This window comes from Bombus pascuorum, chromosome 2, assembly GCF_905332965.1.
Source record: "Bombus pascuorum chromosome 2, iyBomPasc1.1, whole genome shotgun sequence".
Lineage (NCBI taxonomy): Eukaryota > Metazoa > Arthropoda > Insecta > Hymenoptera > Apidae > Bombus > Bombus pascuorum.
This window is the reverse complement of record NC_083489.1, coordinates 61,170-74,477: the sequence shown is the minus strand read 5'-3', so window position 1 is coordinate 74,477 and position 13,308 is coordinate 61,170. Positions and strand designations below refer to the sequence as shown.

General features: G+C 32.9%; 1 long non-coding RNA gene across 2 annotated transcripts in view; it reads left to right on the top strand.

Moving 5' to 3' along the window:
- Window positions 1–8,683: 8,683 nt before the first annotated feature.
- The window catches only part of LOC132916206 (uncharacterized), a 19,793-nt gene continuing 15,168 nt past the window's right edge, over window positions 8,684–13,308 (top strand). For both annotated transcript variants that reach the window (XR_009660038.1, XR_009660039.1), the window contains exon 1: window positions 8,684–8,811. This is a non-coding gene — a long non-coding RNA (uncharacterized LOC132916206). The remainder of the gene's footprint in view (window positions 8,812–13,308) is intronic.

The window sequence follows — 13,308 nt, the reverse complement described above, 5'->3', positions numbered from 1 at the left end:
GTTAACATATCTGTCAAAATATCTGCTTTATACTCTAGCGTTAAGGATAAGAATCTTATTGCTTAAGAAATTAAAATGTAGTTAAAGAAATGATTATCTGAATCCGATGGACCGTCAACATTTGCGGTCGGTAAATTACCGACAACATATTTATATGTAATATCATCTGAGATACAATGGCACAGACGGAACGAAGTACAGAATAAACATTTATATCAGTATATCAGTATAGACGTGACGTAGAATAAACACGTTTGTCGCATGTCTCGAGGCTTCAAGAGTCTTTACCATTTTAGTATTATGCCAAATGTTACCGACTCAGTGTCTCGATAATATTTTCTCTTCCCTTCAGCACATTATCCAGTCTAGCACATCATCCAGTTCAGCGCATTGTTAAATATCTGAGGTCAATCGAGCCGAACCCTTGACCGGCCAGCCGGCGTTCCCAGAGTCTTGTTGCCCCAATAGTAATAAAAATAGAGGGAAATATGGGACTCTCTAAAAGGTGGTGCTCTATCTTTAAATCCATCTCAATTTATGTCATGGAGTGCTGTGCAGTTCTAAAGAAGTACTACTCAAAAATCATCCTGGTAACCAAATGATTACTACCTAGCGAAGCTACAAAAGGATGGATTGGAACACACAACAATACTCTATTGAAAGTGCAACAGGTTTTCTCTGCTAAGGAAAACCAAAACTGGTGTTTTCTCGATAATGTTTAGACTGACAATAGGGTGTTTTTCTGATGACGAAGATGTGGGCCTGCTGAAACTACGCGTCTCATTTAAAAGATAGACAAAGCCACGTTACATTTCTCCAACCGGTAGGGAGTACCACGGAGAATCTATACTGGATGGAGAAAAGGCGGCTCTGAATCGGCGTTTCATCAAATATTTAAAATAATAACTTAAAACAGCCTTGTTACATTTCGACTTCTTCAGAACATGGTAATGGCAGCGAAATCTGAGCCGATGTAGGGTTGTCGTGACAGTCTAGCGCGGCTTACCTTGCACAACCACATAAATAAATTAGCGAAGGTGGGGATTTATAGTACCTAACTAGGCTTCTTCTGCCAGATGAGATAACAAGCAGTAGGCCTTATGTCACGACGTCCCACGACGTTTCACGACGTCCAACGACATTCCACGACATCCCACGACGTCCTACGATGTTCCACAATGTCTCACGGTGCCCCGTAGGGGGTTATTAGTCCAGTCTAGTTCATCAAACAGTTTTGGATGATCTAGACTAGACTAAACTATTAAAGTAGTTTTTAGCTTGATATATCTCGGAATTATTAATATACGTTGTTTACCAATAACAATCTAATCCTGATATTAAAATTAACGTTACACTTTCAGAATAGTACTTAATGTATCATTATTTGGGAAACGATACCAATTACCCTGCCCGGGCATCACGGGCAGGTAACTACGCTCGGGTTCTATTTACGTAAAGAGTTTTTAAGCATCGAAGGCAGATGATGTAAAATTATTTGATAGCAAAGAAGTAGCGTGTATTGAAATTTATTAATTAGAATAGGTATAGTATGTGGATCCACATAATCATATTTGAACGTTTAACTTACCATCGAAAAAACCAAACCATGCGACTTACCAATTGTAGCTCTCATGAATGGGTGATGAAGTCTCGTTGCCATCGATTAAATTGCATTTGCTTCTTCAATTCCATGAATGCGGTTTGATCCCTTGGCTTTGAGCGAGCACGAAGAATTACCTTTCATCCATAAACGCTCTACAGTTACAATTTGCATTGGCACTGATTTTATATGAAATAGTTAAGTGAAAAATTAAATACTGTGTTTATAATTAAGGAAAAAAACCAAATGAAAACGAAATACCATTTCAAAGACTCGAAAGACTTCGTTAATACTATATAAAGCAAAATAAATCATTAATTTAATCGCTATGAGTTGGTGGTATTAATTTAAATGAATAGTAGAATTGCTTCCGATTAATGGTATGACTATTATAAATTAAGAGCATAATTATTTTAAATTAATGGGAGGATATCGTTAAAAATTATTGGTGTAATTGTCAAAAATTAATGGCGTAATTATTTCAGATTAATAATATATTGTTATAAATTAATAGTTGAACTGTGAGGAATTAATAGATCGAACGTTATAAATTAATGGCTTAAATGTTATATTATTAGTAGTTTAATTGTTACAAATTAATAATTATATTATTAATATGTGAGTGAAAGTTCTATTTCGATCAACACGATACGGCAGATCGAGGGAAAATGAGCTTCCGCGCGAGTCGGAGTTCCTTATACACCACGTACAATTCGTAGAGAAGAAGATTCAGAAACGTAAACGATCCCGCGCGACGTTGTACAAAGAAATGTTGGATTGAACATTAAACCCACTTACTCATGGAAATCCACAAGAGCACATCGAAGACCGCACTATGAAATTTACTAGTGGAGAGAATTAATGTTTCCTCTGAACCGTTGCCTCCATAATTCATAAATAAAAAAGCGTATTATCAATGTTCATAAAAGTGTGCTTGCACACGCACCGTGATTGTCCCTACCGCGAGTGTCCACAAAAAAATACAACGAATTACGACACATGTTCGATATGTCCTTCGTTTCGTTGTAAACAGAGCCTGACGCTTCTCTTAAAGTTTTGCCATATTGAGTGTTACGTCCGGTGATTCTTCACCTAAACCAGGCCCCACGCTGCAGGCAAGATGACAACCCGATATATACTCTTACTTAGACTCTCGATAAACCTAAGGATCCACCATAAATCTTATTTCTAACAATCAAGACTCGAAAATCCCGTAAGAGTCTTTGGTTTATGGATGGTCCTTAAAACATTCCTTAGGCTTATTGTTCGTTCTTAAAAAGCACGGAGAAAGCGGGATTTTCTCCATGAGCAATGTCATCCACGATCCACGTTGGTAGGAGGCTTCCTCCACCTATCTTCATTCATTAACGTTGTTCTAATAATTGCGACAAATAATTGCGACAAATTCATTTTATTCCAATCAAATATAGAAATTCTCTTACCTTCCTAGAAAATTAGTATCCGTGGTGTTACCGGTTACCCGAGTTGATATTAACTTGCCTGAATTTTACAAATGACCGTACATATCGTACGTAAAGCAATATAAATACAACGAGTCTTCGCATCCGTCATCGTGACTGTATCTCCAAGAGCAGTTAAAATGATCGTTTGCTAGCCGTTTCGTTCTCGATATAAAATTGATTACCACCGTACTTATTGCATTATTAATCGTGTAGAAATTCAAATATGTATAATAAATAATTAAGTAATATGACCACGATTGTAAAATTCTCGTTTTTGCTTATACGTTGATCCTATTATAAACCGATCAAGGTGTACAAGCAAAATGTTTAATCGGTTTCTGGTAGTGAACATTTTATTCAGAAATGTAGAAATAATGTAGATTGAATTATATGCAGGAAGTTGTTTAATTGCGAAAACCATTTTAGTTGATTAAATGGGCGAATAATTGGTTGCCTCAATGATAGGGCCGTTGATATAGCGAAAGGCTACTATCCGTGCTGCTAGTAAATCCTTTCACTGAAAAGAAAACGATAAGAGATGGAACAACGATTGCATTCTCAGGCGCATCCATTCCGTCATTGAACGACGTGAAAACTTCCCGAAGATATCCAAGTTTTGTAAGTAGTTAAAACCACTTAACACGATTTCATCTAACTTCCTGATATCGCAGGGAGAAATCAGTTTAAAATTGTTCCATTAACAAAAATGCTGCAATTACGACGCAATTATGATTCCTGACAATTTTCAGTTACGCCCTTGAAATATTCTTTGTCAGTTATATTAGGCTATGAATTTCTTACAAGGCAACCTCTCACTTCCGCGAAATCTCATTCTTTTCTGCGCATCTAGCATTCTTTTGTTTGAGGGATCATTTATATACCCGTACATCTACGTTATGCTAATTTTTAAGATGTCATTAAGTAGATAATCCTTTTTTTTTATCTTAAACATAATTAGTGGCTACTATTTCTGATAATTGTTAATTATAAAAAGCTTTTTGTAGAAACAAGACCTAAATACCAAAATTAAATTCTGTTTGTGCCTTTCACTGCATCGCCTAATATCGTACAACGTACAGTTAAATCTCGATACTACACCAATCTCTAGAGACTACTCTAGGATTTGATTTAATCCTTGGTGTGCTTACCTACTGTAAATCCTATTATCTCAGACCTCCGGGCACAATGTTAACTGGCACTGCATGACTACTTGAATCGATTGTTGGAAGTATGATATAGATAAGATAATCACATACAGCTGTAAATCAGATATTAACAGAAAGTTATCTCCTGCGCACTTTGATCGAATAACGATAATTACGTTTTAACATGCATAAAAAGGTCGAAATTGTTTCGAACATTTTATCTTTTGCACTTTGCACGGTAAATTTACAACACGTATAGGCTATATCTACATACATTAATTAAGAATTTGAAATAAATTTATCGCGGATTATCTTTGTACAAACTTCTCCATTCAACTCCATTCGTTCGATTACAGTAATGTATGTGAAATGACAATGTGACAGCATAGCGTTCCGGTATTACTAAAAGATTGATTAATATAATACGTTGATGAAATAAGATGGATGGAGAGTGATAACAGTTTAGGTAGGGTAGTTATGTCACAGCTTTATGTCATGGCAAAGCTGTATGTCACAAAATGTCACTAAGATTGATTCAAGTCCTATGAGTCTAACTAGATTGAGGCCTGTCTTTCAATAACAGTATTCAGTGGCAAAATATATGCTGTATAATGAAGATAATGTAATAACAGGTTCTAGTAAAAGGCACTTTGATGACTACTGATTTTATAATGCCTAGATGGTTAGAAGTATGAAGTTGACTAAGATTGTCGAATAAATATGGTATGTGTGCATACGCTAATGCGTTTCCCTACAATACCGACCGTTGTTTATATCACAGTTTATTCTCATTATTATCTATGCTGTTTACACCGAGATATAGAATAAACATGATATCGAATGCTTATTCGTGTTCCACATTTTGGTGGTCATTTAGCCACACACAACCCCCTCCCCCATCCCGCCATTCCATTTTCGTATCGCACGCGACGTTATCGATTCAGTATAGCAGTAACACTGATTCGGGATAGGATAGGCGTGACATTAAACGGGACTTCGTATCTCATATTCTGAAATATCGACTTCGAGAAAAATCGGAATGCTTCTCACGCCTTTTACGATTTATACCACCTCGTCGGGACGATTTCAATCATAAGTCCGCTTGAATCATAGCAAAATTTTAGTTGACGCTGGATTAAATAACTTTCTGGTCATTGAATTCATTTATCCGAATGTAAAATCTATTATATGAACGAGAAATCGTAAGTACGTAGTAAAGACTATAAGACCACGGCAGGTTCAATTAAACGGACTTCTATCTATATTAAATACAAATTACAGACGTTATAGAATAAATAACGTAAGTAATTAAATTAATAATTAAAATAAAACGATACTCTAACATAATCTTATATTAAGACAGAGTTTGTGTGTGTGTGCACGCGAAGACATATTAGATTTATTTTATATATTTAACGATTAACTATTGAACAACGGTATACGCTTAGAATTAAGTTTAAGAAAATTAAGGTAATTTACAACTTGTAATGAAATATTATGATGGATCGTAGAAATCGTAAAAGTCGCAAATCTAGTAAAAAAATCCCGAGACCTCTGTAATTATAGATTGGAAATTATAGTGAGATATGTGTGCGTTTTAGTCTTGATTAATTTTAAGATACATATATCGAGGCAGAATTTACTGTGCGCGGTCTTTGTACAGACATACATTGTCCAGCTTAGAGCGAAAAATTAAAAGCTCCTTTATGTAATCCTTTGAGGTATCAAATTATTAAATAGAACACTTGATTTAATAAAGTGTTTATGGTTTCAGTTTTTCAATTTCGCTTCAATATAAAGTCTTTGATACGAAAGGCCATCAGCATGACTGCGATAATTTATCAAACAGTTGTCTAAAAATACCTTCAAATACCTACATTAATACGACATTAACGAAGAATATCCGAATGAATTGAATTCTTTCAGTCTTGACAAAAATAGCTTCTATTTATAAAATCATATAATTTTTTCTTTCTATATTTAATAATTTAACCTGATTTAATAAATTAATTTCATAAATTATAAAATAATGTAGCGTATAATGTATGATGTAGCGTAATATGTATATGAAATTCGTATATCACGAGTACTGGAAGTATGTTTTGCGATATATTTAGAATTTAAGTAATATTATGCAAGTACAATCAATTTATCTAAATCATCTGAATTATATTTGCCTTGGATGCTCACGAGTGCTTTATTCCTGTATTAATTCGGAAAAAGCAAAGAATACACTTCGTATAAACTCTATAAACGATCACAGAAGAATTTCACACGATTCCTTCGAACAATATCAAAGAATTAATCGTCATTGGTGACTATTTCGAATGAAAAGGTCAATTGCTTCATTTGCTCTAGTGACGTACGTAATACCAGTTGAATTCGAATAACAACGAATACGATTGATACGTCTACTAACAGAGAACGTTTACTTTTGTCAGCGCATTAAAAAGCAAATATACATATTTCATTGTTGATCAGATAATTGTTATAGAATCCTCAAATATTAAAGTATCTATGAAAAAGAAAAAAAAAAAAAAAAAAAAGAACAAAAGTTTCCGTTGATGTATTTGAATATCCCATCAACAAATACGATTCTATCGTTTTAATTTTTCGTAATTCGTAATTCATTCGTAAGAATGAATATAATCAATTATAAAGTATGAAATCATTCAGCGAATGGGAACAAAATAAATCGAGAAGATAATTACGTATTCTTTTATCTGCATTATATTTGCTGATATATATTATGAAAATAAAATTATAATGAAATACTTGCATGCACGTATAATAATTACATACGTGTACAAATAAATCGAGATACTTTTTGAGAAGAGGTGACATACAAGAAAATGGTGTGAATCGAGTAAAATTGTATGAGAAATTTTAGCTCGAGTTCTTTTGGTGCCATTTACTTTTGCATAGGATATCACCCTCTTTCAGCTCAGATCACGATTATCACCGATACACTCTGTATTTTAATAATAGTTCATTTCTATACTACACATTTACATACAATATGTATGAGGGAATATTTCGAATATACCTAATCTTCATCCCATAAAACTCAGCTTGTAACTTTCTTTAATTGGACATTTCAAACAAATTTCAAATAAATGTGGTAAAGATAATCTCATCCGTTAATAGTACGATTTTTATATGCATACATATGTAGCTACTTGGTCATTGACTACGAGATATTTGACGATAAGCAGTGACCTAGGGCGTCCTTGAATTCAGAGTTATTCATTGAATCTCTCCACTAACATGGACGCACCAAATATACTAACAAGTCAGGGATGCACTTTCACTTTGAAGACTTTCCTATACATTTCTATATCTCAATGGTAATTAAACAAATTGTGTGCACTAACGTAGTCGAACAAATTTCAAGATCACACGCATGGCCATGCCTGTCATGAATTGGCATCCTTTTTTTCTAAATATTTCTTTTGCGTTCTTCCGGGAACCGTTATTTACCTACGTAATTCGTAACTCGTAACAGACGAGTATTTATTCATTTATTCCATTTTTCAATTTTTCAATGAGAATCATACGTTTAACTTGTAACTATAGCATAATTCTCACAATGTGATTTTACGATATGAAATTCATAACTTTTAATGGTTGACTCGTTCAAATTTTTCTAGTTCTCTCTATTTCAATAATAGACTAATATATGACAGAGCAATATTCAGAGCAATTCTTGCAAAATGTTACCGTGTTGATAAAAAATATTTTAGAAAATACTTATTTAGCCTTTCATTTATTTGGTGTGCACTTCTCGAGTGCTAAAACAGGTTTACTGGAGTTCTAAAGGCGTCACCAACCTTACTAGTTCTTGAAATTACTCGTGAACGATGAAAGGAATCATAGTACATATTATGTATTTATGCATTTATGTATGTCACGTATAGATATGCTTTCAGTCAAGCAATTTTCTTTTAATTTCGATCTTGTCAGCGAAGAATTTTACATTGTTTTCCAACTTCGTTAGATAATCTTTTAGATGTAAACACTTTATTTTGTTTAAAATTAATGATCTCAAATGTACAGAACAAGTTAACATGGTATTGTGACACACTGAATCATGTATTAAATCACTGTTTATTATCTAAAAATTATTATTAAAATCGTAATTATTTAGAGATAAATGAAAAGTTATGGTCTAATATATTTTACTCTCGACTAATATTCGATATTTTAATGAAAACTTTCTTCCGAAAGTTTCAGCAGGTTTGCTTTCACTAGAATTGTAAGTAGCCTAGATAGGAAGAAAGTTTGTAAAGTTTGTTCGGTATTCGTAATGGAAGTCATATAAATTCTTCGGCCCCTCTATGAGTATGGAGGCCATCGTAATAAGGACATACTCATTATCAGTTGCTTCTCAAACACGAGTTTATGTATACTATATATGCTATATGCTTGCGCATAATATATACTATAGGTACGTTCGATATTGCTACCAAGATAATCATTTCATTCGCAGTCGTGTTTGAATACGAATGATACAATAGTAGGCACAGGAGGAGACAAGTAAGCAAGGAAAAGGAATGCTTACTTTACTCCGGTATATTATCGCAACTCAGTAAACCGATATCAGGTAACGTGTTTTGCTTCTTACAAGTAAAATGAATATTTTATATCAACACTGTTCTATAACGTAAAGAGGATATTTTCGTATTAGCAGAAAAATTGTCTTTGCATTTTCTTAAGATGGTCTTGAAAATATAGTTTTTCTATTCCATCGAAATTGAATATAGCCGCGTGAAAATTTTCTGAAATACTAAAATCGTGAAATACTACGTTATAATTGTTCAACGATTCCGGATATTTATGCATTTACATATGTGGAATCTTAAGTGGAGAAATGTATACAGAATATACATTTATAACACTTGAATCTTGGATAATAATCAATAGTGAATGTGATCATGTTAGATTAACTGTTCTTGCTTTCTCTCTCGATTATTTTGATTTATTCTTAGCTAAGTATATTTATCAACTTGTCGTACTTTTCTTGAAATATTATACATATAAATATCATACTTATATCTGTAGGTACATGCTTTTCAAGAAGGTTAACGTAATCGTATATAAATTCTAATTTGTGTAAAGTGTGGTAGAGATAAAAAAATAAGAAATAAGAAAGATAAATAAATAAAAAAGGTTCGAGCAAATTTTATGATATTTATTATGCAACAACCTGATATAAGATTTAATTTTTTTAATATATGTGACAGAATATTAAAGAAACTGATGTCTATGTTACTGTTTTACACATAGAGAAATGGGAAAATAATTAGATTAGAGACAATCTCTAATAATATTTCGATTTAGAAAATAAAATTATCTTATTAGAAAATGAAACGCACATATCCTTTCTCTTGTCAATACATATCTCTATTAATACAATATTATATAATGTGTAATATAATCAAAATTATGTATATAGAAATATAGGAAAATTTTTTTTATAACTTGTGATGCATTCGAAAACTCACAAGTATTAGGCTACGGTTTACGGTTTAGAACGAAGTGGATTTTCTTTTGCATGAAATTATATTCTTTGGAATAAAGTACTGTAACTGTATGGGTTCTTATGCCTAACTATGACTAGCCAATAAGATTAAATAAGGTTGTGAGAAGTGTTAAAAATATGCTACAATTAGTTCGATCATACTTTACTCTGCGTAACTACTAGCTTCCTACTTGTGCTACAGATATGAATTGACTGTTTACGTTTATGCATTTATTGAAAATGTAAACATGCAAATATGAATCGAATGCGCATAATACCTAAAGATATATAAAATATCAAAAGTATACAGCTCGTTATAGTATTCGCTAGATATAAAACAAATCCTTTCTCAGTTTCTATTTCATTAATTGTGTTCACAACAACGAACATACGAATATGAATTTACATAAACCTTCACAGTCTACATATAATATACAATATTATGCGTACACATGTACTATGTATATATATAAGTATAATTATAATCATATAAGTATATATAGGTATATATAGATATTACTATTTGTACCTTCTTACATAACAAGCGCATAGTACTTTAAAAATCGTAAACAACATAAGGAAATATTCATAAATTCAAACGCGTTTTAGTCTCGATACTGTCACTAATGACGCACTATTTAAATATACATTCTAAAATCCTGGAATCTAGACAATCTCAAGACCGATCAACTATATCAATTTTTATTTCTTGCTCACCGCTTTTTATCTCCACGCACGTAAAAGAAGTGTCGTGCCTATTTTGAGCGTCACTCGCCCGACTTATTCATGAATCTGACTACGCATAAGGAAACGGCTTGTATATCATAATATATCAATCATTCAATAACGATGCATGCATAAGAAAGCGATTGTACGTCTTTCATTTATGATTTCTCGTTACACCAGCGTACTACGAACGATGAAGATTTTAACACCAATAAGCAGCAGTCAGTGCACAGCAGAGAAATCCAACAAGATTTTATTAATTTGTTGCGCGCTAACGGTTAACGATATTGACCAACTAAGCGAAACTTACACGACGATATAAATATATACATAATCTACGTGTAATAATATCAACAAGCTATGTCAAATCTACGCTGTAGTGTATATATACATATACAGGAAACGTTGGATCATCGCACAAATATCGGGACCCAATTATTGTAATTACGCAGAGGTAGAAACGATTCTTCTATTCCTCGAAACTGAGATTTTAGACGTGCCGGGCGTAGAAAAAGGGAACGCGAATGAAAGAGCAAGAAGCAAGCATTAATGAAAACCTGAAACCTTCAACTCAAAAATCAAAATTCGTTATGCGATTTGTTTGGTCTGCGATGTATGAAACTTTTACCAACACGTTTGTTACATTTCTCTGATTGAAGATGATGCCATGATTTTAATACATGATAATTAAATACATATCGATAAGTAAATATAATTCAAATTATATCGTGCTTTGTCTCATTTCAACCAGGAAGATCTCACAAATACATTAGCAAAGGTTTAATTAAAAAAGAGTCAAAAGCAGAAATGTTTTATTTTTTGATTAACACCTGGATACATAGTTTCAGCGATATCTGATATTGGATCATGTTACACGGTTTGATCGCGGTGAACCGTCGAGCTTATTGGTGTATTGACGGTATAGTGGGGATAACGACTTTGCAATTATGCACAGGATCTTTTTCTGCAATTATCGCATGTTTCTTGTAATGTGAAATCATTCGCCATTTACAAACGAAGACCGCACGGACAAGATAGATACATACATATGGTAAGTTTCACAAACAAATTGCTTCTTAATATACAGTTGCTCGCGAAATTATTTCAAGATAGAATAGAGATAGTTGAGATAGACAATTTTTATTATGTATACATATTGGATGTGTTATATAAGACAATTTTGGATTTCATTAACTGTATGATTATATTGGTAAAATTGAAAAATAATTTGAAAAAATGTATATAGGGGTTACGAGATATTTCTTACAAATGTATGTTTCGTAAAAAAATTAATGTACAATATGAACATATGTCTTAAAGATATGTATAATAAGTGGTTAGTACAGGCGTATTAAATCTACACGTATAATGGACAATTGGCTGTTTAAAGATATTTGTGATCTCTTCGCGTTATACGTACATGTATACCTCCTTCAAGATACCTCATTCAATTGGGATGATGTGAAAATCATTTGATTTATCGGTTTTATTTAATGATATCAAGGGATCAATATGCTGCAAGGATATTTTTCTTACGAGAAAATATTTTCTATCGCACCAACGATAAGAACATCCGAGGAACTCGATCGTGAAATTCGTAAGGCCTGTGAACATAAATAAACGTGTCTACTATCGGACTTGGAACGACCCCTGACGTTTTAAAGACGTCATTCTCAATTTCATGATAAATTATAATAATTATATGCTGACCCTCTCAATTTTTCCATTCTAATCCTATTGAAAAAAGTGTAGCTAAATTAAATGTGATTAAATATGAAACTCCAAGAAATCTGTTCAAGATTTAAATTTGCATTGTAAAACCATTTGTAGTAGAGAGTAGATATGTATGATACTGAATAACAGCAAATGCAATAATAACACGAATGTCAAAATCGATCAAAATAGTAATCGAAAGATGCGATATTTCATGTTATCAAATTGATAAAATTGTTATTGTAATATTGAATGTTGACTCCTTTTAATTTATCTCTTCAACCGAAATGTGGTATAATGTTTAAAAGTTTTGGTAATTTCCTTACAATTTTTCAGATTTACTTAGGTTTTTTTAATCATGTTAATACTTATTGTTGAAGTGATCGTCGCTTCTGAGAAAACTCTACATCTGGTCTTCGGTTTCTCAAGCGCTAAGGTCATCGATAGTAGCGTGTAGACAAAAGAATGCGTCGATGACAGACCATAAGCGCTACACGTGCGACGTTGGTTTCGGCAGTTGTTTTAGTCTCAGGGTAAGCTATTGCTAGCGAAAGGATCTGGATCAGTTTACATTGTATTTCACATTTTGTACTTTATTATTCACAATATATATACTTTCAATACCTTACAATTTACCCACGCATTTCTTTAATTCCATATACACCGAACTTATAAACCGCCGGATGACGGACCCAGGGTCATTTTGACCAAACGGTATTCGTTTTTCTGTTTCTCGTTTCAAAGTGCTACAAGTATGCAATAATAAATACACAAACGGCATAGAGACATTGTATGTGCATATTTGTTCAATGAGTTAGCCAGAATTATTGGCTATCTGAAAATACATTACGAAGGAAAACTGAAGCATCGAATTCGTATCTCATCACTCTAACACTAACGCATATGCCGTTCGTGTTTCGGTAATGTGTTTATCTCGTTACCGTGCTCGATATGAGAATAGCGCCTCGATATGTAGTTTGCCTCGATGCTAGATGTAGAGTCATTCCCACTATTTCCTGGAGCTGCTTTTGCTGGAGCTGTGCATTTGTCTTTTGTTTTTCTTTGTTTTCTTTTCTTTTCTTTTTCTTTTCTCTCTCTCTCTTTTTTTTTTTTTTTTTTTTTTGAGCGTGAAAAAATTTG